Source organism: Channa argus, unplaced genomic scaffold (assembly GCF_033026475.1).
Source record: "Channa argus isolate prfri unplaced genomic scaffold, Channa argus male v1.0 Contig082, whole genome shotgun sequence".
Lineage (NCBI taxonomy): Eukaryota > Metazoa > Chordata > Actinopteri > Anabantiformes > Channidae > Channa > Channa argus.
In genome coordinates this window covers 57,759-85,483 of record NW_027125301.1, presented here as the reverse complement: position 1 = coordinate 85,483, position 27,725 = coordinate 57,759, and the positions used below count along the sequence as shown (strand labels likewise).

General features: G+C 45.5%; 10 non-coding genes across 10 annotated transcripts; all 10 read right to left on the bottom strand.

Moving 5' to 3' along the window:
• Nucleotides 1-3,577: 3,577 nt before the first annotated feature.
• Nucleotides 3,578-3,650, bottom strand: trnaf-gaa (transfer RNA phenylalanine (anticodon GAA)). The gene has a single exon. It is a non-coding gene; the product is annotated as a tRNA-Phe (tRNA).
• A 111-nt stretch (nucleotides 3,651-3,761) lies between these two features.
• trnad-guc (transfer RNA aspartic acid (anticodon GUC)) lies at nucleotides 3,762-3,833 on the bottom strand. Its single transcript has one exon. It is a non-coding gene; the product is annotated as a tRNA-Asp (tRNA).
• Nucleotides 3,834-6,404: 2,571 nt separating this feature from the next.
• trnad-guc (transfer RNA aspartic acid (anticodon GUC)) lies at nucleotides 6,405-6,476 on the bottom strand. The gene has a single exon. It is a non-coding gene; the product is annotated as a tRNA-Asp (tRNA).
• A 2,558-nt stretch (nucleotides 6,477-9,034) lies between these two features.
• Nucleotides 9,035-9,106, bottom strand: trnad-guc (transfer RNA aspartic acid (anticodon GUC)). The gene has a single exon. It is a non-coding gene; the product is annotated as a tRNA-Asp (tRNA).
• A 3,182-nt stretch (nucleotides 9,107-12,288) lies between these two features.
• On the bottom strand, nucleotides 12,289-12,360 carry trnad-guc (transfer RNA aspartic acid (anticodon GUC)). The gene has a single exon. It is a non-coding gene; the product is annotated as a tRNA-Asp (tRNA).
• A 3,182-nt stretch (nucleotides 12,361-15,542) lies between these two features.
• trnad-guc (transfer RNA aspartic acid (anticodon GUC)) lies at nucleotides 15,543-15,614 on the bottom strand. The gene has a single exon. It is a non-coding gene; the product is annotated as a tRNA-Asp (tRNA).
• A 2,374-nt stretch (nucleotides 15,615-17,988) lies between these two features.
• Nucleotides 17,989-18,061, bottom strand: trnaf-gaa (transfer RNA phenylalanine (anticodon GAA)). The gene has a single exon. It is a non-coding gene; the product is annotated as a tRNA-Phe (tRNA).
• A 1,927-nt stretch (nucleotides 18,062-19,988) lies between these two features.
• trnaf-gaa (transfer RNA phenylalanine (anticodon GAA)) lies at nucleotides 19,989-20,061 on the bottom strand. Its single transcript has one exon. It is a non-coding gene; the product is annotated as a tRNA-Phe (tRNA).
• Nucleotides 20,062-20,172: 111 nt separating this feature from the next.
• Nucleotides 20,173-20,244, bottom strand: trnad-guc (transfer RNA aspartic acid (anticodon GUC)). Its single transcript has one exon. It is a non-coding gene; the product is annotated as a tRNA-Asp (tRNA).
• Nucleotides 20,245-26,943: 6,699 nt separating this feature from the next.
• trnad-guc (transfer RNA aspartic acid (anticodon GUC)) lies at nucleotides 26,944-27,015 on the bottom strand. Its single transcript has one exon. It is a non-coding gene; the product is annotated as a tRNA-Asp (tRNA).
• Nucleotides 27,016-27,725: the final 710 nt, after the last annotated feature.

The window sequence follows — 27,725 nt, the reverse complement described above, 5'->3', positions numbered from 1 at the left end:
GCCTACGCTCTGAAGTAGCTCGTCAAAGTCGCCGGTATCTGTGGTGTAGCGGTTATCAAGTTCGCCTCACACGTGAAAGGTCCCTGGCCTGAAATCAGGCAGAAACACAATTGTTGTTATTTTAAGATGACATTTACACTCAAGCTGTGTCAGTGGGTTGACTAAGTTCTTACACATGCTTGCTCCGTAAAACAACCTGAAATCACAGAATGGCACACATAGAGACTACCTTCCAAACCGTCTTAAGTACAAAAACAAAAGGTTAGGGGACTCTTGGCATCGTATGCAAGACAGAGGTGGTGTAATGCCGAAACCCGGGATCGAACCAGGGGACCTTTAGATCTTCAGTCTAATGCTCTCCAAACTGAGCTATTTCAGCACAACACCCGATGACTTCTTCTGGCCATCATTTGCAAATGCAAGCCTCCTCAACCAAGCCGAAGACGTATTGCGGGAAATTTCAACTGTCCGGGACAAAGGCAAAAAGACTCTCCCCTTCGGGGAATCGAACCCCGGTCTTCCGCGTGACAGGCGGAGATACTGTCCACTATACCAACGAGGACTGGAAAAGCACTGCTCGCTTGCAGTCACGCCAGAGTAGTCGCTGGACAAAGGCTGTGTGCCTTTGACTGAGCGGACCATTACTGGCTAAAGTTGCAATGGTCGTCGTTCAATTTCAGTTTTGAGTACCTGTTGAGGAGTTCCTTTCCTGCAATTGCATGCCCTCTTCTTGGTGCACGCGATATGGCAAACAGCATGTGCAAATTGGTCAAAGAAATCGAAAAGGGCAAGCAGCAAGTGCAAATTGGTCAAAGAAATCGAAAAGGGTTATGCGAGACTACAGAAGAAAGTTAAGAACCAATTTCTAAACAGCCTCAGTTTGGACAAAGCCACCACATACTATTAATCGAAATAGAGACTTTCTCCCATGAAAAATAGCTGCACTTGCAGCAGCAGCCCTAGGATGTCAATTACAACAGGCGGAGATACTGTCCACTATACTAACGAGGACTGGAACAGCACTGGCCCCGGCCATGCCCCTGGTGTAGTTACGCCGTTCTGATGCCATTACTTTTACTCGCTCAAGGTTGGACAAAAATGAATCAATTGTCAAATTACGCTCCTACGTTCTCCGTCAATCTGCATTTGAAAAGGAACGTTACCTACGGGCCTGAATGTGAAAACCTGCTTTTGCCTGTTAGATCTTTTGCAGTCACTCCAGAGTAGTCGCCGAAAAAAGGCTGTGTCTTTGACAGAGCGGACGATTACTGGCTAAAGTTGCAATGGTCGTTATTCAATTTCAGTTTTGAGTATCTGTTGACTACAATTGCGCGCCCTCTTCTTGTTGGACGCGATATGGCAAACAGCATGTGCAAATTGGTCAAAGAAATCAAAAAGGGTTTTGCGAGACTACAGAAGATTGTTAAGAACCAATTTCTAAACAGCCTTTGTTTCTCCCATGAAAAACAGCTGCACTGAAGAAGCAGCCCTAGGATGTCAATTACCACAGCTTCAATCCCCTCTCCACGCTACACTGGCTTAGCATTGGACCGATCAGCCTCCACATATGAGCATGGTCCCCATTAAGCTGAGAAAGTACCTATTGTGCACTAGGATTTTGGAAAGCCCCTTAGAGTCGACCTTGCACGATAATGTGTCGCTTTGTGGTTAGATGCTACCCTCTGAAAGTAATGCCCTACGTGGCTAAATTCTGTAGTGTAGTGGATATCACCTTGGCCTAACATGCATAAAGGTCCCTCGTTCGAAATCAGGCAGAAACCCTTTTGCTATCCATTATCATGTGCACAGTCAGTCTGGGTGGATTGCCTTGTAAAAGGGGTTGTCTCAGCTCTAACAATTAGAAAGGCAACACTTTTGGTTTTAGTACTACAAAGTTCGATAAAGATCCTTTCATCCCAAAACCCCTGAGGAGTAAACTTCCACGACCGTGGTATTCTTCTTGCTGGGAAGCTACGCTCTGAAGTAGCTCGTCAAAGTCGCCGATTTCTGTGGTGTAGCGGTTATCAAGTTCGCCTCACACGTGAAAGGTCCCTGGCCTGAAACCAGGCAGAAACACAATTGTTGTTATTTAAAGATGACATTAACACTCAAGCTGTGTCAGTGGGTTGACTAAGTTCTTACACATGCTTGCAATGGTCGTCGTTCAATTTCAGTTTTGAGTTACCTGTTGAGGAGTTCCTTTCCTGCAATTGCATGCCCTCTTCTTGGTGCACGCGATATGGCAAACAGCATGTGCAAATTGGTCAAAGAAATCGAAAAGGGTTATGCGAGACTACAGAAGAAAGTTAAGAACCAATTTCTAAACAGCCTCAGTTTGGACAAAGCCACCACATACTATTAATCGAAATAGAAACTTTCTCCAATGAAAAATAGCTGCACTTGCAGCAGCAGCCCTAGGATGTCAATTACAACAGGCGGAGATCCTGTCCACTATACTAACGAGGACTGGAACAGCACTGGCCCCGGCCATGCCCCTGGTGTAGTTACGCCGTTCTGATGCCATTACTTTTACTAGCTCAAGGTTGGACAAAAAAGCATCACTTGTCAAATTACGCCCCTACGTTCTCCGGCAATCTGCATTTGAAAAGGAACGTTACCTACGGGCCTGAATGTGAAAGCCTGCTTTTGCCTGTTAGATCTTTTGCATTCACTCCAGAGTAGTCGCCGAAAAAAGGCTGTGTCTTTGACAGAGCGGACGATTACTGGCTAAAGATGCAATTGTCGTTATTCAATTTCAGTTTTGAGTACCTGTTGAGGAGTTCCTTTCCTGCAATTGGATGCCCTATTCTTGGTGCACGCAATATGGCAAACAGCATGTGCAAATTGGTCAAAGAAATCGAAAAGGGCAAGTAGCAAGTGCAAATTGGTCAAAGAAATCGAAAAGGGTTATGCGAGATTACAGAAGAAAGTTAAGAACCAATTTCTAAACAGCCTCAGCTTGGACAAAGCCACAACATACTATTAATTGAAATAGAGACTTTCTCCCATGAAAAATAGCTGCACTTGCAGCAGCAGCCCTAGGATGTCCATTACAACAGGCGGAGATACTGTCCACTATACTAACGAGGACTGGAACAGCACTGGCCCCGACCATGCCCCTGGTGTAGTTACGCCGTTCTGATGCCATTAGTTTTACTCGCACAAGGTTGGATAAAAATGCATCACTTGTCAAATTACGCCCCTACGTTCTCCGGCAATCTGCAATTGAAAAGGAACGTTACCTACGGGCCTGAATGTGAAAGCCTGCTTTTGCCTACGCTCTGAAGTAGCCCGTCAAAGTCGCTGGTATCTGTGGTGTAGCGGTTATCAAGTTCGCCTCACACGTGAAAGGTCCCTAGCCTGAAATCAGGCAGAAACACAATTGTTGTTATTTTAAGATGACATTCACACTCAAGCTGTGTCAGTGGGTTGACTAAGTTCTTACACATGCTTGCTCCGTAAAACAACCTGAAATCACAGAATGGCACACATAGAGACTACCTTCCGAACCGTCTTAAGTACAAAAACAAAAGTTTAGGGGCCTCTTGGCATCGTAAGCCGGACAGAGGTGGTGTAATGCCGAAACCCGGGATCGAACCAGGGACCTTCAGATCTTCAGTCTAACGCTCTCCCAACTGAGCTATTTCGGCACAACAACCGATGACTTCTTCTGGCCATCATTTGGAAATGCAAGCCTCCTCAACCAAGCCGAAGACGTATTGCGGGAAATTTCAACTGTCCGGGACAAAGGCAAAAAGACTCTCCCCGTCGGGGAATCGAACCCCGGTCTTCCGCGTGACAGGCGGAGATACTGTCCACTATACCAACGAGGACTGGAAAAGCACTGCTCGTTTGCAGTCATGCCAGAGTAGTCGCTGGACAAAGGCTGTGTGCCTTTGACTGAGCGGACCATTACTGGCTAAAGTTGCAATGGTCGTCGTTCAATTTCAGTTGTGAGTACCTGTTGAGGAGTTCCTTTCCTGCAATTGCATGCCCTCTTCTTGGTGCACGCGATATGGCAAACAGGATGTGCAAATTGGTCAAAGAAATCGAAAAGGGCAAGCAGCAAGTGCAAATTGGTCAAAGAAATCGAAAAGGATTATGCGAGACTACAGAAGAAAGTTAAGAACCAATTTGTAAACAGCCTCAGTTTGGACAAAACCACCACATACTATTAATCGAAATAGAGACTTTCTCCCATGAAAAATAGCTGCACTTGCAGCAGCAGCCCTAGGATGTCAATTACAACAGGTGGAGATACTGTCCACTATACTAACGAGGACTGGAACAGCACTGCCCCCGGCCATGCCCCTGGTGTAGTTACGCCGTTCTGATGCCATTACTTTTACTCGCTCAAGGTTGGACAAAAATGAATCAATTGTCAAATTACGCTCCTACGTTCTCCGTCAATCTGCATTTGAAAAGGAACGTTACCTACGGGGCTGAATGTGAAAACCTGCTTTTGCCTGTTAGATCTTTTGCAGTCACTCCAGAGTAGTCGCCGAAAAAAGGCTGTGTCTTTGACAGAGCGGACGATTACTGGCTAAAGTTGCAATGGTCGTTATTCAATTTCAGTTTTGAGTATCTGTTGACTACAATTGCGCGCCCTCTTCTTGTTGGACGCGATATGGCAAACAGCATGTGCAAATTGGTCAAAGAAATCAAAAAGGGTTTTGCGAGACTACAGAAGATTGTTAAGAACCAATTTCTAAACAGCCTTTGTTTCTCCCATGAAAAACAGCTGCACTGAGCAGCCCTAGGATGTCAATTACCACAGCTTCAATCCCCTCTCCACGCTACACTGGCTTAGCATTGGACCGATCAGCCTCCACATATGAGCATGGTCCCCATTAAGCTGAGAAAGTACCTATTGTGCACTAGGATTTTGGAAAGCCCCTTAGAGTCGACCTTGCACGATAATGTGTCGCTTTGTGGTTAGATGCTACCCTCTGAAAGTAATACCCTACGTGGCTAAATTCTGTAGTGTAGTGGATATCACCTTGGCCTAACATGCATAAAGGTCCCTCGTTCGAAATCAGGCAGAAACCCTTTTGCTATCCATTATCATGTGCACAGTCAGTCTGGGTGGATTGCCTTGTAAAAGGGGTTGTCTCAGCTCTAACAATTAGAAGGGCAACACTTTTGGTTTTAGTACTACAAAGTTCGATAAAGATCCTTTCATCCCAATACCCCTGAGGAGTAAACTTCCACGACCGTGGTATTCTTCTTGCTGGGAAGCTACGCTCTGAAGTAGCTCGTCAAAGTCGCCGATTTCTGTGGTGTAGCGGTTATCAAGTTCGCCTCACACGTGAAAGGTCCCTGGCCTGAAACCAGGCAGAAACACAATTGTTGTTATTTTAAGATGACATTCACACTCAAGCTGTGTCAGTGGGTTGACTAAGTTCTTACACATGCTTGCAATGGTCGTCGTTCAATTTCAGTTTTGAGTTACCTGTTGAGGAGTTCCTTTCCTGCAATTGCATGCCCTCTTCTTGGTGCACGTGATATGGCAAACAGCATGTGCAAATTGGTCAAAGAAATCGAAAAGGGTTATGCGAGACTACAGAAGAAAGTTAAGAACCAATTTCTAAACAGCCTCAGTTTGGACAAAGCCACCACATACTATTAATCGAAATAGAGACTTTCTCCAATGAAAAATAGCTGCACTTGCAGCAGCAGCCCTAGGATGTCAATTACAACAGGCGGAGATCCTGTACACTATACTAACGAGGACTGGAACAGCACTGGCCCCGGCCATGCCCCTGGTGTAGTTACGCTGTTCTGATGCCATTACTTTTAATCGCTCAAGGTTGGACAAAAATGCATCACTTGTCAAATTACGCCCCTACGTTCTCCGGCAATCTGCATTTGAAAAGGAACGTTACCTACGGGCCTGAATGTGAAAGCCTGCTTTTGCCTACGCTCTGAAGTAGCTCGTCAAAGTCGCCGGTATCTGTGGTGTAGCGGTTATTAAGTTTGCCTAACACGTGAAAGGTCCCTGGCCTGAAATCAGGCAGAAACACAATTGTTGTTATTTTAAGATGACATTTACACTCAAGCTGTGTCAGTGGGTTGACTAAGTTCTTACACATGCTTACTCCGTAAAACAACCTGAAATCACAGAATGGCACACATAGAGACTACCTTCCAAACCCTCTTAAGTACAAAAACAAAAGGTTAGGGGACTCTTGGCATCGTACGCAAGACAGAGGTGGTGTAATGCCGAAGCCCGGGATCGAACCAGGGACCTTTAGATCTTCAGTCTAACGCTCTCCCAACTGAGCTATTATGGCACAACACCCGATGACTTCTTCTGGCCATCATTTGGAAATGCAAGCCTCCTCAACCAAGCCGAAGACGTATTGCGGGAAATTTCAACTGTCCGGGACAAAGGCAAAAAGACTCTCCCCGTCGGGGAATCGAACCCCGGTCTTCCGCGTGACAGGCGGAGATACTGTCCACTATACTAACGAGGACTGGAAAAGCATTGCTCGTTTGCAGTCACGCCAGAGTAGTCGCTGGACAAAGGCTGTGTGCCTTTGACTGAGCGGACCATTACTGGCTAAAGTTGCAATGGTCGTCGTTCAATTTCAGTTTTGAGTACCTGTTGAGGAGTTCCTTTCCTGCAATTGCATGCCCTCTTCTTGGTGCACGCGATATGGCAAACAGCATGTGCAAATTGGGCAAAGAAATCGAAAAGGGCAAGCAGCAAGTGCAAAATGGTCAAAGAAATCGAAAAGGGTTATGCGAGACTACAGAAGAAAGTTAAGAACCAATTTCTAAACAGCCTCGGTTTGGACAAAGCCACCACATACTATTAATCGAAATAGAGACTTTCTCCCATGAAAAATAGCTGCACTTGCAGCAGCAGCCCTAGGATGTCAATTACAAAAGGCGGAGATACTGTCCACTATACTAACGAGGACTGGAACAGCACTGCCCCCGGCCATGCCCCTGTTGTAGTTACGCCGTTCTGATGCCATTACTTTTACTCGCTCAAGGTTGGACAAAAATGAATCAATTGTCAAATTACGCTCCTACGTTCTCCGTCAATCTGCATTTGAAAAGGAACGTTACCTACGGGCCTGAATGTGAAAACCTGCTTTTGCCTGTTAGATCTTTTGCAGTCACTCCAGAGTAGTCGCCGAAAAAAGGCTGTGTCTTTGACAGAGCGAACGATTACTGGCTAAAGTTGCAATGGTCGTTATTCAATTTCAGTTTTGAGTATCTGTTGACTACAATTGCGCGCCCTCTTCTTGTTGGACGCGATATGGCAAACAGCATGTGCAAATTGGTCAAAGAAATCAAAAAGGGTTTTGCGAGACTACAGAAGATTGTTAAGAACCAATTTCTAAACAGCCTTTGTTTCTCCCATGAAAAACAGCTGCACTGAAGAAGCAGCCCTAGGATGTCAATTACCACAGCTTCAATCCCCTCTCCACGCTACACTGGCTTAGCATTGGACCGATCAGCCTCCACATATGAGCATGGTCCCCATTAAGCTGAGAAAGTACCTATTGTGCACTAGGATTTTGGAAAGCCCCTTAGAGTCGACATTGCACGATAATGTGTCGCTTTGTGGTTAGATGCTACCCTCTGAAAGTAATGCCCTACGTGGCTAAATTCTGTAGTGTAGTGGATATCACCTTGGCCTAACATGCATAAAGGTCCCTCGTTCGAAATCAGGCAGAAACCCTTTTGCTATCCATTATCATGTGCACAGTCAGTCTGGGTGGATTGCCTTGTAAAAGGGGTTGTCTCAGCTCTAACAATTAGAAAGGCAACACTTTTGGTTTTAGTACTACAAAGTTCGATAAAGATCCTTTCATCCCAAAACCCCTGAGGAGTAAACTTCCACGACCGTGGTATTCTTCTTGCTGGGAAGCTACGCTCTGAAGTAGCTCGTCAAAGTCGCCGATTTCTGTGGTGTAGCGGTTATCAAGTTCGCCTCACACGTGAAAGGTCCCTGGCCTGAAACCAGGCAGAAACACAATTGTTGTTATTTAAAGATGACATTAACATTCAAGCTGTGTCAGTGGGTTGACTAATGGTCGTCGTCGTTCAATTTCAGTTTTGAGTTACCTGTTGAGGAGTTCCTTTCCTGCAATTGCATGCCCTCTTCTTGGTGCACGCGATATGGCAAACAGCATGTGCAAATTGGTCAAAGAAATCGAAAAGGGTTATGCGAGACTACAGAAGAAAGTTAAGAACCAATTTCTAAACAGCCTCAGTTTGGACAAAGCCACCACATACTATTAATCGAAATTGAGACTTTCTCCAATGAAAAATAGCTGCACTTGCAGCAGCAGCCCTAGGATGTCAATTACAACAGGCGGAGATCCTGTCCACTATACTAACGAGGACTGGAACAGCACTGGGCCCGGCCATGCCCCTGGTGTAGTTACGCTGTTCTGATGCCATTACTTTTAATCGCTCAAGGTTGGACAAAAATGCATCACTTGTCAAATTACGCCCCTACGTTCTCCGGCAATCTGCATTTGAAAAGGAACGTTACCTACGGGCCTGAATGTGAAAGCCTGCTTTTGCCTACGCTCTGAAGTAGCTCGTCAAAGTCGCCGGTATCTGTGGTGTAGCGGTTATTAAGTTTGCCTAACACGTGAAAGGTCCCTGGCCTGAAATCAGGCAGAAACACAATTGTTGTTATTTTAAGATGACATTTACACTCAAGCTGTGTCAGTGGGTTGACTAAGTTCTTACACATGCTTGCTCCGTAAAACAACTTGAAATCACAGAATGGCACACATAGAGACTACCTTCCAAACCGTCTTAAGTACAAAAACAGAAGGTTAGGGGACTCTTGGCATCGTACGCAAGACAGAGGTGGTGTAATGCCGAAGCCCGGGATCGAACCAGGGACCTTTAGATCTTCAGTCTAACGCTCTCCGAACTGAGCTATTTTGGCACAACACCCGATGACTTCTTCTGGCCATCATTTGGAAATGCAAGCCTCCTCAACCAAGCCGAAGACGTATTGCGGGAAATTTCAACTGTCCGGGACAAAGGCAAGAAGACTCTCCCCGTCGGGGAATCGAACCCCGGTCTTCCGCGTGACAGGCGGAGATACTGTCCACTATACTAACGAGGACTGGAAAAGCACTGCTCGTTTGCAGTCACGCCAGAGTAGTCGCTGGACAAAGGCTGTGTGCCTTTGACTGAGCGGACCATTACTGGCTAAAGTTGCAATGGTCGTCGTTCAATTTCAGTTTTGAGTACCTGTTGAGGAGTTCCTTTCCTGCAATTGCATGCCCTCTTCTTGGTGCACGCGATATGGCAAACAGCATGTGCAAATTGGTCAAAGAAATCGAAAAGGGCAAGCAGCAAGTGCAAATTGGTCAAAGAAATCAAAAAGGGTTATGCGAGACTACAGAAGAAAGTTAAGAACCAATTTCTAAACAGCCTCGGTTTGGACAAAGCCACCACATACTATTAATCGAAATAGAGACTTTCTCCCATGAAAAATAGCTGCACTTGCAGCAGCAGCCCTAGGATGTCAATTACAAAAGGCGGAGATACTGTCCACTATACTAACGAGGACTGGAACAGCACTGCCCCCGGCCATGCCCCTGGTGTAGTTACGCCGTTCTGATGCCATTACTTTTACTCGCTCAAGGTTGGACAAAAATGAATCAATTGTCAAATTACGCTCCTACGTTCTCCGTCAATCTGCATTTGAAAAGGAACGTTACCTACGGGCCTGAATGTGAAAACCTGCTTTTGCCTGTTAGATCTTTTGCAGTCACTCCAGAGTAGTCGCCGAAAAAAGGCTGTGTCTTTGACAGAGCGGACGATTACTGGCTAAAGTTGCAATGGTCGTTATTCAATTTCAGTTTTGAGTATCTGTTGACTACAATTGCGCGCCCTCTTCTTGTTGGACGCGATATGGCAAACAGCATGTGCAAATTGGTCAAAGAAATCAAAAAGGGTTTTGCGAGACTACAGAAGATTGTTAAGAACCAATTTCTAAACAGCCTTTGTTTCTCCCATGAAAAACAGCTGCACTGAAGAAGCAGCCCTAGGATGTCAATTACCACAGCTTCAATCCCCTCTCCACGCTACACTGGCTTAGCATTGGACCGATCAGCCTCCACATATGAGCATGGTCCCCATTAAGCTGAGAAAGTACCTATTGTGCACTAGGATTTTGGAAAGCCCCTTAGAGTCGACATTGCACGATAATGTGTCGCTTTGTGGTTAGATGCTACCCTCTGAAAGTAATGCCCTACGTGGCTAAATTCTGTAGTGTAGTGGATATCACCTTGGCCTAACATGCATAAAGGTCCCTCGTTCGAAATCAGGCAGAAACCCTTTTGCTATCCATTATCATGTGCACAGTCAGTCTGGGTGGATTGCCTTGTAAAAGGGGTTGTCTCAGCTCTAACAATTAGAAAGGCAACACTTTTGGTTTTAGTACTACAAAGTTCGATAAAGATCCTTTCATCCCAAAACCCCTGAGGAGTAAACTTCCACGACCGTGGTATTCTTCTTGCTGGGAAGCTACGCTCTGAAGTAGCTCGTCAAAGTCGCCGATTTCTGTGGTGTAGCGGTTATCAAGTTCGCCTCACACGTGAAAGGTCCCTGGCCTGAAACCAGGCAGAAACACAATTGTTGTTATTTAAAGATGACATTAACATTCAAGCTGTGTCAGTGGGTTGACTAATGGTCGTCGTCGTTCAATTTCAGTTTTGAGTTACCTGTTGAGGAGTTCCTTTCCTGCAATTGCATGCCCTCTTCTTGGTGCACGCGATATGGCAAACAGCATGTGCAAATTGGTCAAAGAAATCGAAAAGGGTTATGCGAGACTACAGAAGAAAGTTAAGAACCAATTTCTAAACAGCCTCAGTTTGGACAAAGCCACCACATACTATTAATCGAAATAGAGACTTTCTCCAATGAAAAATAGCTGCACTTGCAGCAGCAGCCCTAGGATGTCAATTACAACAGGCGGAGATCCTGTCCACTATACTAACGAGGACTGGAACAGCACTGCCCCCGACCATGCCCCTGGTGTAGTTACGCCGTTCTGATGCCATTACTTTTACTCGCTCAAGGTTGGACAAAAAAGCATCACTTGTCAAATTACGCCCCTACGTTCTCCGGCAATCTGCATTTGAAAAGGAACGTTACCTACGGGCCTGAATGTGAAAGCCTGCTTTTGCCTGTTAGATCTTTTGCAGTCACTCCAGAGTAGTCGCCGAAAAAAGGCTGTGTCTTTGACAGAGCGGACGATTACTGGCTAAAGTTGCAATGGTCGTTATTCAATTTCAGTTTTGAGTACCTGTTGAGGAGTTCCTTTCCTGCAATTGGATGCCCTATTCTTGGTGCACGCAATATGGCAAACAGCATGTGCAAATTGGTCAAAGAAATCGAAAAGGGCAAGCAGCAAGTGCAAATTGGTCAAAGAAATCGAAAAGGGTTATGCGAGATTACAGAAGAAAGTTAAGAACCAATTTCTAAACAGCCTCAGCTTGGACAAAGCCACAACATACTATTAATTGAAATAGAGACTTTCTCCCATGAAAAATAGCTGCACTTGCAGCAGCAGCCCTAGGATGTCCATTACAACAGGCGGAGATACTGTCCACTATACTAATGAGGACTGGAACAGCACTGGCCCCGGCCATGCCCCTGGTGTAGTTACGCCGTTCTGATGCCATTAGTTTTACTCGCACAAGGTTGGATAAAAATGCATCACTTGTCAAATTACGCCCCTACGTTCTCCGGCAATCTGCATTTGAAAAGGAACGTTACCTACGGGCCTGAATGTGAAAGCCTGCTTTTGCCTACGCTCTGAAGTAGCTCGTCAAAGTCGCCGGTATCTGTGGTGTAGCGGTTATCAAGTTCGCCTCACACGTGAAAGGTCCCTAGCCTGAAATCAGGCAGAAACACAATTGTTGTTATTTTAAGATGACATTCACACTCAAGCTGTGTCAGTGGGTTGACTAAGTTCTTACACATGCTTGCTCCGTAAAACAACCTGAAATCACAGAATGGCACACATAGAGACTACCTTCCGAACCGTCTTAAGTACAAAAACAAAAGTTTAGGGGCCTCTTGGCATCGTAAGCCGGACAGAGGTGGTGTAATGCCGAAACCCGGGATCGAACCAGGGACCTTCAGATCTTCAGTCTAACGCTCTCCCAATTGAGCTATTTCAGCACAACAACCGATGACTTCTTCTGGCCATCATTTGCAAATGCAAGTCTCCTCAACCAAGCCAAAGACGTATTGCGGGAAATTTCAACTGTCCGGGACAAAGGCAAAAAGACTCTCCCCGTCGGGGAATCGAACCCCGGTCTTCCGCGTGACAGGCGGAGATACTGTCCACTATACTAACGAGGACTGGAAAAGCACTGCTCGTTTGCAGTCACGCCAGAGTAGTCGCTGGACAAAGGCTGTGTGCCTTTGACTGAGCGGACCATTACTGGCTAAAGTTGCAATGGTCGTCGTTCAATTTCAGTTTTGAGTACCTGTTGAGGAGTTCCTTTCCTGCAATTGCATGCCCTCTTCTTGGTGCACGCGATATGGCAAACAGCATGTGCAAATTGGTCAAAGAAATCGAAAAGGGCAAGCAGCAAGTGCAAATTGGTCAAAGAAATCAAAAAGGGTTATGCGAGACTACAGAAGAAAGTTAAGAACCAATTTCTAAACAGCCTCGGTTTGGACAAAGCCACCACATACTATTAATCGAAATAGAGACTTTCTCCCATGAAAAATAGCTGCACTTGCAGCAGCAGCCCTAGGATGTCAATTACAAAAGGCGGAGATACTGTCCACTATACTAACGAGGACTGGAACAGCACTGCCCCCGGCCATGCCCCTGGTGTAGTTACGCCGTTCTGATGCCATTACTTTTACTCGCTCAAGGTTGGACAAAAATGAATCAATTGTCAAATTACGCTCCTACGTTCTCCGTCAATCTGCATTTGAAAAGGAACGTTACCTACGGGCCTGAATGTGAAAACCTGCTTTTGCCTGTTAGATCTTTTGCAGTCACTCCAGAGTAGTCGCCGAAAAAAGGCTGTGTCTTTGACAGAGCGGACGATTACTGGCTAAAGTTGCAATGGTCGTTATTCAATTTCAGTTTTGAGTATCTGTTGACTACAATTGCGCGCCCTCTTCTTGTTGGACGCGATATGGCAAACAGCATGTGCAAATTGGTCAAAGAAATCAAAAAGGGTTTTGCGAGACTACAGAAGATTGTTAAGAACCAATTTCTAAACAGCCTTTGTTTCTCCCATGAAAAACAGCTGCACTGAAGAAGCAGCCCTAGGATGTCAATTACCACAGCTTCAATCCCCTCTCCACGCTACACTGGCTTAGCATTGGACCGATCCGCCTCCACATATGAGCATGGTCCCCATTAAGCTGAGAAAGTACCTATTGTGCACTAGGATTTTGGAAAGCCCCTTAGAGTCGACCTTGCACGATAATGTGTCGCTTTGTGGTTAGATGCTACCCTCTGAAAGTAATGCCCTACGTGGCTAAATTCTGTAGTGTAGTGGATATCACCTTGGCCTAACATGCATAAAGGTCCCTCGTTCGAAATCAGGCAGAAACCCTTTTGCTATCCATTATCATGTGCACAGTCAGTCTGGGTGGATTGCCTTGTAAAAGGGGTTGTCTCAGCTCTAACAATTAGAAAGGCAACACTTTTGGTTTTAGTACTACAAAGTTCGATAAAGATCCTTTCATCCCAAAACCCCTGAGGAGTAAACTTCCACGACCGTGGTATTCTTCTTGCTGGGAAGCTACGCTCTGAAGTAGCTCGTCAAAGTCGCCGATTTCTGTGGTGTAGCGGTTATCAAGTTCGCCTCACACGTGAAAGGTCCCTGGCCTGAAACCAGGCAGAAACACAATTGTTGTTATTTAAAGATGACATTAACATTCAAGCTGTGTCAGTGGGTTGACTAATGGTCGTCGTCGTTCAATTTCAGTTTTGAGTTACCTGTTGAGGAGTTCCTTTCCTGCAATTGCATGCCCTCTTCTTGGTGCACGCGATATGGCAAACAGCATGTGCAAATTGGTCAAAGAAATCGAAAAGGGTTATGCGAGACTACAGAAGAAAGTTAAGAACCAATTTCTAAACAGCCTCAGTTTGGACAAAGCCACCACATACTATTAATCGAAATAGAGACTTTCTCCAATGAAAAATAGCTGCACTTGCAGCAGCAGCCCTAGGATGTCAATTACAACAGGCGGAGATCCTGTCCACTATACTAACGAGGACTGGAACAGCACTGCCCCCGACCATGCCCCTGGTGTAGTTACGCCGTTCTGATGCCATTACTTTTACTCGCTCAAGGTTGGACAAAAAAGCATCACTTGTCAAATTACGCCCCTACGTTCTCCGGCAATCTGCATTTGAAAAGGAACGTTACCTACGGGCCTGAATGTGAAAGCCTGCTTTTGCCTGTTAGATCTTTTGCAGTCACTCCAGAGTAGTCGCCGAAAAAAGGCTGTGTCTTTGACAGAGCGGACGATTACTGGCTAAAGTTGCAATGGTCGTTATTCAATTTCAGTTTTGAGTACCTGTTGAGGAGTTCCTTTCCTGCAATTGGATGCCCTATTCTTGGTGCACGCAATATGGCAAACAGCATGTGCAAATTGGTCAAAGAAATCGAAAAGGGCAAGCAGCAAGTGCAAATTGGTCAAAGAAATCGAAAAGGGTTATGCGAGATTACAGAAGAAAGTTAAGAACCAATTTCTAAACAGCCTCAGCTTGGACAAAGCCACAACATACTATTAATTGAAATAGAGACTTTCTCCCATGAAAAATAGCTGCACTTGCAGCAGCAGCCCTAGGATGTCCATTACAACAGGCGGAGATACTGTCCACTATACTAATGAGGACTGGAACAGCACTGGCCCCGGCCATGCCCCTGGTGTAGTTACGCCGTTCTGATGCCATTAGTTTTACTCGCACAAGGTTGGATAAAAATGCATCACTTGTCAAATTACGCCCCTACGTTCTCCGGCAATCTGCATTTGAAAAGGAACGTTACCTACGGGCCTGAATGTGAAAGCCTGCTTTTGCCTACGCTCTGAAGTAGCTCGTCAAAGTCGCCGGTATCTGTGGTGTAGCGGTTATCAAGTTCGCCTCACACGTGAAAGGTCCCTAGCCTGAAATCAGGCAGAAACACAATTGTTGTTATTTTAAGATGACATTCACACTCAAGCTGTGTCAGTGGGTTGACTAAGTTCTTACACATGCTTGCTCCGTAAAACAACCTGAAATCACAGAATGGCACACATAGAGACTACCTTCCGAACCGTCTTAAGTACAAAAACAAAAGTTTAGGGGCCTCTTGGCATCGTAAGCCGGACAGAGGTGGTGTAATGCCGAAACCCGGGATCGAACCAGGGACCTTCAGATCTTCAGTCTAACGCTCTCCCAATTGAGCTATTTCAGCACAACAACCGATGACTTCTTCTGGCCATCATTTGCAAATGCAAGTCTCCTCAACCAAGCCAAAGACGTATTGCGGGAAATTTCAACTGTCCGGGACAAAGGCAAAAAGACTCTCCCCGTCGGGGAATCGAACCCCGGTCTTCCGCGTGACAGGCGGAGATACTGTCCACTATACTAACGAGGACTGGAAAAGCACTGCTCGTTTGCAGTCTCGCCAGAGTAGTCGCTGGACAAAGGCTGTGTGCCTTTGACTGAGCGGACCATTACTGGCTAAAGTTGCAATGGTCGTCGTTCAATTTCAGTTTTGAGTACCTGTTGAGGAGTTCCTTTCCTGCAATTGCATGCCCTCTTCTTGGTGCACGCGATATGGCAAACAGCATGTGCAAATTGGTCAAAGAAATCGAAAAGGGCAAGCAGCAAGTGCAAATTGGTCAAACAAATCGAAAAGGGTTATGCGAGACTACAGAAGAAAGTTAAGAACCAATTTCTAAACAGCCTCGGTTTGGACAAAGCCACCACATACTATTAATCGAAATAGAGACTTTCTCCCATGAAAAATAGCTGCACTTGCAGCAGCAGCCCTAGGATGTCAATTACAAAAGGCGGAGATACTGTCCACTATACTAACGAGGACTGGAACAGCACTGCCCCCGGCCATGCCCCTGGTGTAGTTACGCCGTTCTGATGCCATTACTTTTACTCGCTCAAGGTTGGACAAAAATGAATCAATTGTCAAATTACGCTCCTACGTTCTCCGTCAATCTGCATTTGAAAAGGAACGTTACCTACGGGCCTGAATGTGAAAACCTGCTTTTGCCTGTTAGCTCTTTTGCAGTCACTCCAGAGTAGTCGCCGAAAAAAGGCTGTGTCTTTGACAGAGCGGACGCTTACTGGCTAAAGTTGCAATGGTCGTTATTCAATTTCAGTTTTGAGTATCTGTTGACTACAATTGCGCGCCCTCTTCTTGTTGGACGCGATATGGCAAACAGCATGTGCAAATTGGTCAAAGAAATCAAAAAGGGTTTTGCGAGACTACAGAAGATTGTTAAGAACCAATTTCTAAACAGCCTTTGTTTCTCCCATGAAAAACAGCTGCACTGAAGAAGCAGCCCTAGGATGTCAATTACCACAGCTTCAATCCCCTCTCCACGCTACACTGGCTTAGCATTGGACCGATCAGCCTCCACATATGAGCATGGTCCCCATTAAGCTGAGAAAGTACCTATTGTGCACTAGGATTTTGGAAAGCCCCTTAGAGTCGACCTTGCACGATAATGTGTCGCTTTGTGGTTAGATGCTACCCTCTGAAAGTAATGCCCTACGTGGCTAAATTCTGTAGTGTAGTGGATATCACCTTGGCCTAACATGCATAAAGGTCCCTCGTTCGAAATCAGGCAGAAACCCTTTTGCTATCCATTATCATGTGCACAGTCAGTCTGGGTGGATTGCCTTGTAAAAGGGGTTGTCTCAGCTCTAACAATTAGAAAGGCAACACTTTTGGTTTTAGTACTACAAAGTTCGATAAAGATCCTTTCATCCCAAAACCCCTGAGGAGTAAACTTCCACGACCGTGGTATTCTTCTTGCTGGGAAGCTACGCTCTGAAGTAGCTCGTCAAAGTCGCCGATTTCTGTGGTGTAGCGGTTATCAAGTTCGCCTCACACGTGAAAGGTCCCTGGCCTGAAACCAGGCAGAAACACAATTGTTGTTATTTAAAGATGACATTAACATTCAAGCTGTGTCAGTGGGTTGACTAATGGTCGTCGTCGTTCAATTTCAGTTTTGAGTTACCTGTTGAGGAGTTCCTTTCCTGCAATTGCATGCCCTCTTCTTGGTGCACGCGATATGGCAAACAGCATGTGCAAATTGGTCAAAGAAATCGAAAAGGGTTATGCGAGACTACAGAAGAAAGTTAAGAACCAATTTCTAAACAGCCTCAGTTTGGACAAAGCCACCACATACTATTAATCGAAATTGAGACTTTCTCCAATGAAAAATAGCTGCACTTGCAGCAGCAGCCCTAGGATGTCAATTACAACAGGCGGAGATCCTGTCCACTATACTAACGAGGACTGGAACAGCACTGGACCCGGCCATGCCCCTGGTGTAGTTACGCTGTTCTGATGCCATTACTTTTAATCGCTCAAGGTTGGACAAAAATGCATCACTTGTCAAATTACGCCCCTACGTTCTCCGGCAATCTGCATTTGAAAAGGAACGTTACCTACGGGCCTGAATGTGAAATCCTGCTTTTGCCTACGCTCTGAAGTAGCTCGTCAAAGTCGCCGGTATCTGTGGTGTAGCGGTTATTAAGTTTGCCTAACACGTGAAAGGTCCCTGGCCTGAAATCAGGCAGAAACACAATTGTTGTTATTTTAAGATGACATTTACACTCAAGCTGTGTCAGTGGGTTGACTAAGTTCTTACACATGCTTGCTCCGTAAAACAACCTGAAATCACAGAATGGCACACATAGAGACTACCTTCCAAACCGTCTTAAGTACAAAAACAAAAGGTTAGGGGACTCTTGGCATCGTACGCAAGACAGAGGTGGTGTAATGCCGAAGCCCGGGATCGAACCAGGGACCTTTAGATCTTCAGTCTAACGCTCTCCCAACTGAGCTATTTTGGCACAACACCCGATGACTTCTTCTGGCCATCATTTGGAAATGCAAGCCTCCTCAACCAAGCCGAAGACGTATTGCGGGAAATTTCAACTGTCCGGGACAAAGGCAAAAAGACTCTCCCCGTCGGGGAATCGAACCCCAGTCTTCCGCGTGACATGCGGAGATACTGTCCACTATACTAACGAGGACTGGAAAAGCATTGCTCGTTTGCAGTCACGCCAGAGTAGTCGCCGAAAAAAGGCTGTGTCTTTGACAGAGCGAACGATTACTGGCTAAAGTTGCAATGGTCGTTATTCAATTTCAGTTTTGAGTATCTGTTGACTACAATTGCGCGCCCTCTTCTTGTTGGACGCGATATGGCAAACAGCATGTGCAAATTGGTCAAAGAAATCAAAAAGGGTTTTGCGAGACTACAGAAGATTGTTAAGAACCAATTTCTAAACAGCCTTTGTTTCTCCCATGAAAAACAGCTGCACTGAAGAAGCAGCCCTAGGATGTCAATTACCACAGCTTCAATCCCCTCTCCACGCTACACTGGCTTAGCATTGGACCGATCAGCCTCCACATATGAGCATGGTCCCCATTAAGCTGAGAAAGTACCTATTGTGCACTAGGATTTTGGAAAGCCCCTTAGAGTCGACCTTGCACGATAATGTGTCGCTTTGTGGTTAGATGCTACCCTCTGAAAGTAATGCCCTACGTGGCTAAATTCTGTAGTGTAGTTATATCACCTTGGCCTAACATGCATAAAGGTCCCTCGTTCGAAATCAGGCAGAAACCCTTTTGCTATCCATTATCATGTGCACAGTCAGTCTGGGTGGATTGCCTTTTAAAAGGGGTTGTCTCAGCTCTAACAATTAGAAAGGCAACACTTTTGGTTTTAGTACTACAAAGTTCGATAAAGATCCTTTCATCCCAAAACCCCTGAGGAGTAAACTTCCACGACCGTGGTATTCTTCTTGCTGGGAAGCTACGCTCTGAAGTAGCTCGTCAAAGTCGCCGATTTCTGTGGTGTAGCGGTTATCAAGTTCGCCTCACACGTGAAAGGTCCCTGGCCTGAAACCAGGCAGAAACACAATTGTTGTTATTTAAAGATGACATTAACATTCAAGCTGTGTCAGTGGGTTGACTAATGGTCGTCGTCCAATTTCAGTTTTGAGTTACCTGTTGAGGAGTTCCTTTCCTGCAATTGCATGCCCTCTTCTTGGTGCACGCGATATGGCAAACAGCATGTGCAAATTGGTCAAAGAAATCGAAAAGGGTTATGCGAGACTACAGAAGAAAGTTAAGAACCAATTTCTAAACAGCCTCAGTTTGGACAAAGCCACCACATACTATTAATCGAAATAGAGACTTTCTCCAATGAAAAATAGCTGCACTTGCAGCAGCAGCCCTAGGATGTCAATTACAACAGGCGGAGATCCTGTCCACTATACTAACGAGGACTGGAACAGCACTGGGCCCGGCCATGCCCCTGGTGTAGTTACGCTGTTCTGATGCCATTACTTTTAATCGCTCAAGGTTGGACAAAAATGCATCACTTGTCAAATTACGCCCCTACGTTCTCCGGCAATCTGCATTTGAAAAGGAACGTTACCTACGGGCCTGAATGTGAAAGCCTGCTTTTGCCTACGCTCTGAAGTAGCTCGTCAAAGTCGCCGGTATCTGTGGTGTAGCGGTTATTAAGTTTGCCTAACACGTGAAAGGTCCCTGGCCTGAAATCAGGCAGAAACACAATTGTTGTTATTTTAAGATGACATTTACACTCAAGCTGTGTCAGTGGGTTGACTAAGTTCTTACACATGCTTGCTCCGTAAAACAACTTGAAATCACAGAATGGCACACATAGAGACTACCTTCCAAACCGTCTTAAGTACAAAAACAGAAGGTTAGGGGACTCTTGGCATTGTACGCAAGACAGAGGTGGTGTAATGCCGAAGCCCGGGATCGAACCAGGGACCTTTAGATCTTCAGTCTAACGCTCTCCCAACTGAGCTATTTTGGCACAACACCCGATGACTTCTTCTGGCCATCATTTGGAAATGCAAGCCTCCTCAACCAAGCCGAAGACATATTGCGGGAAATTTCAACTGTCCGGGACAAAGGCAAGAAGACTCTCCCCGTCGGGGAATCGAACCCCGGTCTTCCGCGTGACAGGCGGAGATACTGTCCACTATACTAACGAGGACTGGAAAAGCAATGCTCGTTTGCAGTCACGCCAGAGTAGTCGCTGGACAAAGGCTGTGTGCCTTTGACTGAGCGGACCATTACTGGCTAAAGTTGCAATGGTCGTCGTTCAATTTCAGTTTTGAGTACCTGTTGAGGAGTTCCTTTCCTGCAATTGCATGCCCTCTTCTTGGTGCACGCGATATGGCAAACAGCATGTGCAAATTGGTTAAAGAAATCGAAAAGGGCAAGCAGCAAGTGCAAATTGGTCAAAGAAATCAAAAAGGGTTATGCGAGACTACAGAAGAAAGTTAAGAACCAATTTCTAAACAGCCTCGGTTTGGACAAAGCCACCACATACTATTAATCGAAATAGAGACTTTCTCCCATGAAAAATAGCTGCACTTGCAGCAGCAGCCCTAGGATGTCAATTACAAAAGGCGGAGATACTGTCCACTATACTAACGAGGACTGGAACAGCACTGCCCCCGGCCATGCCCCTGGTGTAGTTACGCCGTTCTGATGCCATTACTTTTACTCGCTCAAGGTTGGACAAAAATGAATCAATTGTCAAATTACGCTCCTACGTTCTCCGTCAATCTGCATTTGAAAAGGAACGTTACCTACGGGCCTGAATGTGAAAACCTGCTTTTGCCTGTTAGATCTTTTGCAGTCACTCCAGAGTAGTCGCCGAAAAAAGGCTGTGTCTTTGACAGAGCGGACGATTACTGGCTAAAGTTGCAATGGTCGTTATTCAATTTCAGTTTTGAGTATCTGTTGACTACAATTGCGCGCCCTCTTCTTGTTGGACGCGATATGGCAAACAGCATGTGCAAATTGGTCAAAGAAATCAAAAAGGGTTTTGCGAGACTACAGAAGATTGTTAAGAACCAATTTCTAAACAGCCTTTGTTTCTCCCATGAAAAACAGCTGCACTGAAGAAGCAGCCCTAGGATGTCAATTACCACAGCTTCAATCCCCTCTCCACGCTACACTGGCTTAGCATTGGACCGATCAGCCTCCACATATGAGCATGGTCCCCATTAAGCTGAGAAAGTACCTATTGTGCACTAGGATTTTGGAAAGCCCCTTAGAGTCGACCTTGCACGATAATGTGTCGCTTTGTGGTTAGATGCTACCCTCTGAAAGTAATGCCCTACGTGGCTAAATTCTGTAGTGTAGTGGATATCACCTTGGCCTAACATGCATAAAGGTCCCTCGTTCGAAATCAGGCAGAAACCCTTTTGCTATCCATTATCATGTGCACAGTCAGTCTGGGTGGATTGCCTTGTAAAAGGGGTTGTCTCAGCTCTAACAATTAGAAAGGCAACACTTTTGGTTTTAGTACTACAAAGTTCGATAAAGATCCTTTCATCCCAAAACCCCTGAGGAGTAAACTTCCACGACCGTGGTATTCTTCTTGCTGGGAAGCTACGCTCTGAAGTAGCTCGTCAAAGTCGCCGATTTCTGTGGTGTAGCGGTTATCAAGTTCGCCTCACACGTGAAAGGTCCCTGGCCTGAAACCAGGCAGAAACACAATTGTTGTTATTTAAAGATGACATTAACATTCAAGCTGTGTCAGTGGGTTGACTAATGGTCGTCGTCGTTCAATTTCAGTTTTGAGTTACCTGTTGAGGAGTTCCTTTCCTGCAATTGCATGCCCTCTTCTTGGTGCACGCGATATGGCAAACAGCATGTGCAAATTGGTCAAAGAAATCGAAAAGGGTTATGCGAGACTACAGAAGAAAGTTAAGAACCAATTTCTAAACAGCCTCAGTTTGGACAAAGCCACCACATACTATTAATCGAAATAGAGACTTTCTCCAATGAAAAATAGCTGCACTTGCAGCAGCAGCCCTAGGATGTCAATTACAACAGGCGGAGATCCTGTCCACTATACTAACGAGGACTGGAACAGCACTGCCCCCGACCATGCCCCTGGTGTAGTTACGCCGTTCTGATGCCATTACTTTTACTCGCTCAAGGTTGGACAAAAAAGCATCACTTGTCAAATTACGCCCCTACGTTCTCCGGCAATCTGCATTTGAAAAGGAACGTTACCTACGGGCCTGAATGTGAAAGCCTGCTTTTGCTTGTTAGATCTTTTGCAGTCACTCCAGAGTAGTCGCCGAAAAAAGGCTGTGTCTTTGACAGAGCGGACGATTACTGGCTAAAGTTGCAATGGTCGTTATTCAATTTCAGTTTTGAGTACCTGTTGAGGAGTTCCTTTCCTGCAATTGGATGCCCTATTCTTGGTGCACGCAATATGGCAAACAGCATGTGCAAATTGGTCAAAGAAATCGAAAAGGGCAAGCAGCAAGTGCAAATTGGTCAAAGAAATCGAAAAGGGTTATGCGAGACTACAGAAGAAAGTTAAGAACCAATTTCTAAACAGCCTCGGTTTGGACAAAGCCACCACATACTATTAATCGAAATAGAGACTTTCTCCCATGAAAAATAGCTGCACTTGCAGCAGCAGCCCTAGGATGTCAATTACAAAAGGCGGAGATACTGTCCACTATACTAACGAGGACTGGAACAGCACTGCCCCCGGCCATGCCCCTGGTGTAGTTACGCCGTTCTGATGCCATTACTTTTACTCGCTCAAGGTTGGACAAAAATGAATCAATTGTCAAATTACGCTCCTACGTTCTCCGTCAATCTGCATTTGAAAAGGAACGTTACCTACGGGCCTGAATGTGAAAACCTGCTTTTGCCTGTTAGATCTTTTGCAGTCACTCCAGAGTAGTCGCCGAAAAAAGGCTGTGTCTTTGACAGAGCGGACGCTTACTGGCTAAAGTTGCAATGGTCGTTATTCAATTTCAGTTTTGAGTATCTGTTGACTACAATTGCGCACCCTCTTCTTGTTGGACGCGGTATGGCAAACAGCATGTGCAAATTGGTCAAAGAAATCAAAAAGGGTTTTGCGAGACTACAGAAGATTGTTAAGAACCAATTTCTAAACAGCCTTTGTTTCTCCCATGAAAAACAGCTGCACTGAAGAAGCAGCCCTAGGATGTCAATTACCACAGCTTCAATCCCCTCTCCACGCTACACTGGCTTAGCATTGGACCGATCAGCCTCCACATATGAGCATGGTCCCCATTAAGCTGAGAAAGTACCTATTGTGCACTAGGATTTTGGAAAGCCCCTTAGAGTCGACCTTGCACGATAATGTGTCGCTTTGTGGTTAGATGCTACCCTCTGAAAGTAATGCCCTACGTGGCTAAATTCTGTAGTGTAGTGGATATCACCTTGGCCTAACATGCATAAAGGTCCCTCGTTCGAAATCAGGCAGAAACCCTTTTGCTATCCATTATCATGTGCACAGTCAGTCTGGGTGGATTGCCTTGTAAAAGGGGTTGTCTCAGCTCTAACAATTAGAAAGGCAACACTTTTGGTTTTAGTACTACAAAGTTCGATAAAGATCCTTTCATCCCAAAACCCCTGAGGAGTAAACTTCCACGACCGTGGTATTCTTCTTGCTGGGAAGCTACGCTCTGAAGTAGCTCGTCAAAGTCGCCGATTTCTGTGGTGTAGCGGTTATCAAGTTCGCCTCACACGTGAAAGGTCCCTGGCCTGAAACCAGGCAGAAACACAATTGTTGTTATTTAAAGATGACATTAACACTCAAGGTGTGTCAGTGGGTTGACTAAGTTCTTACACATGCTTGCAATGGTCGTCGTTCAATTTCAGTTTTGAGTTACCTGTTGAGGAGTTCCTTTCCTGCAATTGCATGCCCTCTTCTTGGTGCACGCGATATGGCAAACAGCATGTGCAAATTGGTCAAAGAAATCGAAAAGGGTTATGCGAGACTACAGAAGAAAGTTAAGAACCAATTTCTAAACAGCCTCACTTTGGACAAAGCCACCACATACTATTAATCGAAATAGAGACTTTCTCCCATGAAAAATAGCTGCACTTGCAGCAGCAGCCCTAGGATGTCAATTACAACAGGCGGAGATACTGTCCACTATACTAACGAGGACTGGAACAGCACTGCCCCCGGCCATGCCCCTGGTGTAGTTACGCCGTTCTGATGCCATTACTTTTACTCGCTCAAGGTTGGACAAAAATGAATCAATTGTCAAATTACGCTCCTACGTTCTCCGTCAATCTGCATTTGAAAAGGAACGTTACCTACGGGCCTGAATGTGAAAGCCTACTTTTGCCTGTTAGATCTTTTGCAGTCACTCCAGAGTAGTCGCCGAAAAAAGGCTGTGTCTTTGACAGAGCGGACGATTACTGGCTAAAGTTGCAATGGTCGTTATTCAATTTCAGTTTTGAGTATCTGTTGACTACAATTGCGCGCCCTCTTCTTGTTGGACGCGATATGGCAAACAGCATGTGCAAATATGTCAAAGAAATCAAAAAGGGTTTTGCGAGACTACAGAAGATTGTTAAGAACCAATTTCTAAACAGCCTTTGTTTCTCCCATGAAAAACAGCTGCACTGAAGAAGCAGCCCTAGGATGTCAATTACCACAGCTTCAATCCCCTCTCCACGCTACACTGGCTTAGCATTGGACCGATCAGCTTCCACATATGAGCATGGTCCCCATTAAGCTGAGAAAATACCTATTGTGCACTAGGATTTTGGAAAGCCCCTTAGAGTCGACCTTGCACGATAATGTGTCGCTTTGTGGTTAGATGCTACCCTCTGAAAGTAATACCCTACGTGGCTAAATTCTGTAGTGTAGTGGATATCACCTTGGCCTAACATGCATAAAGGTCCCTCGTTCGAAATCAGGCAGAAACCCTTTTGCTATCCATTATCATGTGCACAGTCAGTCTGGGTGGATTGCCTTGTAAAAGGGGTTGTCTCAGCTCTAACAATTAGAAAGGCAACACTTTTGGTTTTAGTACTACAAAGTTCGATAAAGATCCTTTCATCCCAAAACCCCTGAGGAGTAAACTTCCACGACCGTGGTATTCTTCTTGCTGGGAAGCTACGCTCTGAAGTAGCTCGTCAAAGTCGCCGATTTCTGTGGTGTAGCGGTTATCAAGTTCGCCTCACACGTGAAAGGTCCCTGGCCTGAAACCAGGCAGAAACACAATTGTTGTTATTTAAAGATGACATTAACATTCAAGCTGTGTCAGTGGGTTGACTAATGGTCGTCGTCGTTCAATTTCAGTTTTGAGTTACCTGTTGAGGAGTTCCTTTCCTGCAATTGCATGCCCTCTTCTTGGTGCACGCGATATGGCAAACAGCATGTGCAAATTGGTCAAAGAAATCGAAAAGGGTTATGCGAGACTACAGAAGAAAGTTAAGAACCAATTTCTAAACAGCCTCAGTTTGGACAAAGCCACCACATACTATTAATCGAAATAGAGACTTTCTCCAATGAAAAATAGCTGCACTTGCAGCAGCAGCCCTAGGATGTCAATTACAACAGGCGGAGATCCTGTCCACTATACTAACGAGGACTGGAACAGCACTGCCCCCGACCATGCCCCTGGTGTAGTTACGCCGTTCTGATGCCATTACTTTTACTCGCTCAAGGTTGGACAAAAAAGCATCACTTGTCAAATTACGCCCCTACGTTCTCCGGCAATCTGCATTTGAAAAGGAACGTTACCTACGGGCCTGAATGTGAAAGCCTGCTTTTGCTTGTTAGATCTTTTGCAGTCACTCCAGAGTAGTCGCCGAAAAAAGGCTGTGTCTTTGACAGAGCGGACGATTACTGGCTAAAGTTGCAATGGTCGTTATTCAATTTCAGTTTTGAGTACCTGTTGAGGAGTTCCTTTCCTGCAATTGGATGCCCTATTCTTGGTGCACGCAATATGGCAAACAGCATGTGCAAATTGGTCAAAGAAATCGAAAAGGGCAAGCAGCAAGTGCAAATTGGTCAAAGAAATCGAAAAGGGTTATGCGAGATTACAGAAGAAAGTTAAGAACCAATTTCTAAACAGCCTCAGCTTGGACAAAGCCACAACATACTATTAATTGAAATAGAGACTTTCTCCCATGAAAAATAGCTGCACTTGCAGCAGCAGCCCTAGGATGTCCATTACAACAGGCGGAGATACTGTCCACTATACTAATGAGGACTGGAACAGCACTGGCCCCGGCCATGCCCCTGGTGTAGTTACGCCGTTCTGATGCCATTAGTTTTACTCGCACAAGGTTGGATAAAAATGCATCACTTGTCAAATTACGCCCCTACGTTCTTCGGCAATCTGCATTTGAAAAGGAACGTTACCTACGGGCCTGAATGTGAAAGCCTGCTTTTGCCTACGCTCTGAAGTAGCTCGTCAAAGTCGCCGGTATCTGTGGTGTAGCGGTTATCAAGTTCGCCTCACACGTGAAAGGTCCCTAGCCTGAAATCAGGCAGAAACACAATTGTTGTTATTTTAAGATGACATTCACACTCAAGCTGTGTCAGTGGGTTGACTAAGTTCTTACACATGCTTGCTCCGTAAAACAACCTGAAATCACAGAATGGCACACATAGAGACTACCTTCCGAACCGTCTTAAGTACAAAAACAAAAGTTTAGGGGCCTCTTGGCATCGTAAGCCGGACAGAGGTGGTGTAATGCCGAAACCCGGGATCGAACCAGGGACCTTCAGATCTTCAGTCTAACGCTCTCCCAATTGAGCTATTTCAGCACAACAACCGATGACTTCTTCTGGCCATCATTTGCAAATGCAAGCCTCCTCAACCAAGCCAAAGACGTATTGCGGGAAATTTCAACTGTCCGGGACAAAGGCAAAAAGACTCTCCCCGTCGGGGAATCGAACCCCGGTCTTCCGCGTGACAGGCGGAGATACTGTCCACTATACTAACGAGGACTGGAAAAGCACTGCTCGTTTGCAGTCTCGCCAGAGTAGTCGCTGGACAAAGGCTGTGTGCCTTTGACTGAGCGGACCATTACTGGCTAAAGTTGCAATGGTCGTCGTTCAATTTCAGTTTTGAGTACCTGTTGAGGAGTTCCTTTCCTGCAATTGCATGCCCTCTTCTTGGTGCACGCGATATGGCAAACAGCATGTGCAAATTGGTCAAAGAAATCGAAAAGGGCAAGCAGCAAGTGCAAATTGGTCAAACAAATCGAAAAGGGTTATGCGAGACTACAGAAGAAAGTTAAGAACCAATTTCTAAACAGCCTCGGTTTGGACAAAGCCACCACATACTATTAATCGAAATAGAGACTTTCTCCCATGAAAAATAGCTGCACTTGCAGCAGCAGCCCTAGGATGTCAATTACAAAAGGCGGAGATACTGTCCACTATACTAACGAGGACTGGAACAGCACTGCCCCCGGCCATGCCCCTGGTGTAGTTACGCCGTTCTGATGCCATTACTTTTACTCGCTCAAGGTTGGACAAAAATGAATCAATTGTCAAATTACGCTCCTACGTTCTCCGTCAATCTGCATTTGAAAAGGAACGTTACCTACGGGCCTGAATGTGAAAACCTGCTTTTGCCTGTTAGATCTTTTGCAGTCACTCCAGAGTAGTCGCCGAAAAAAGGCTGTGTCTTTGACAGAGCGGACGCTTACTGG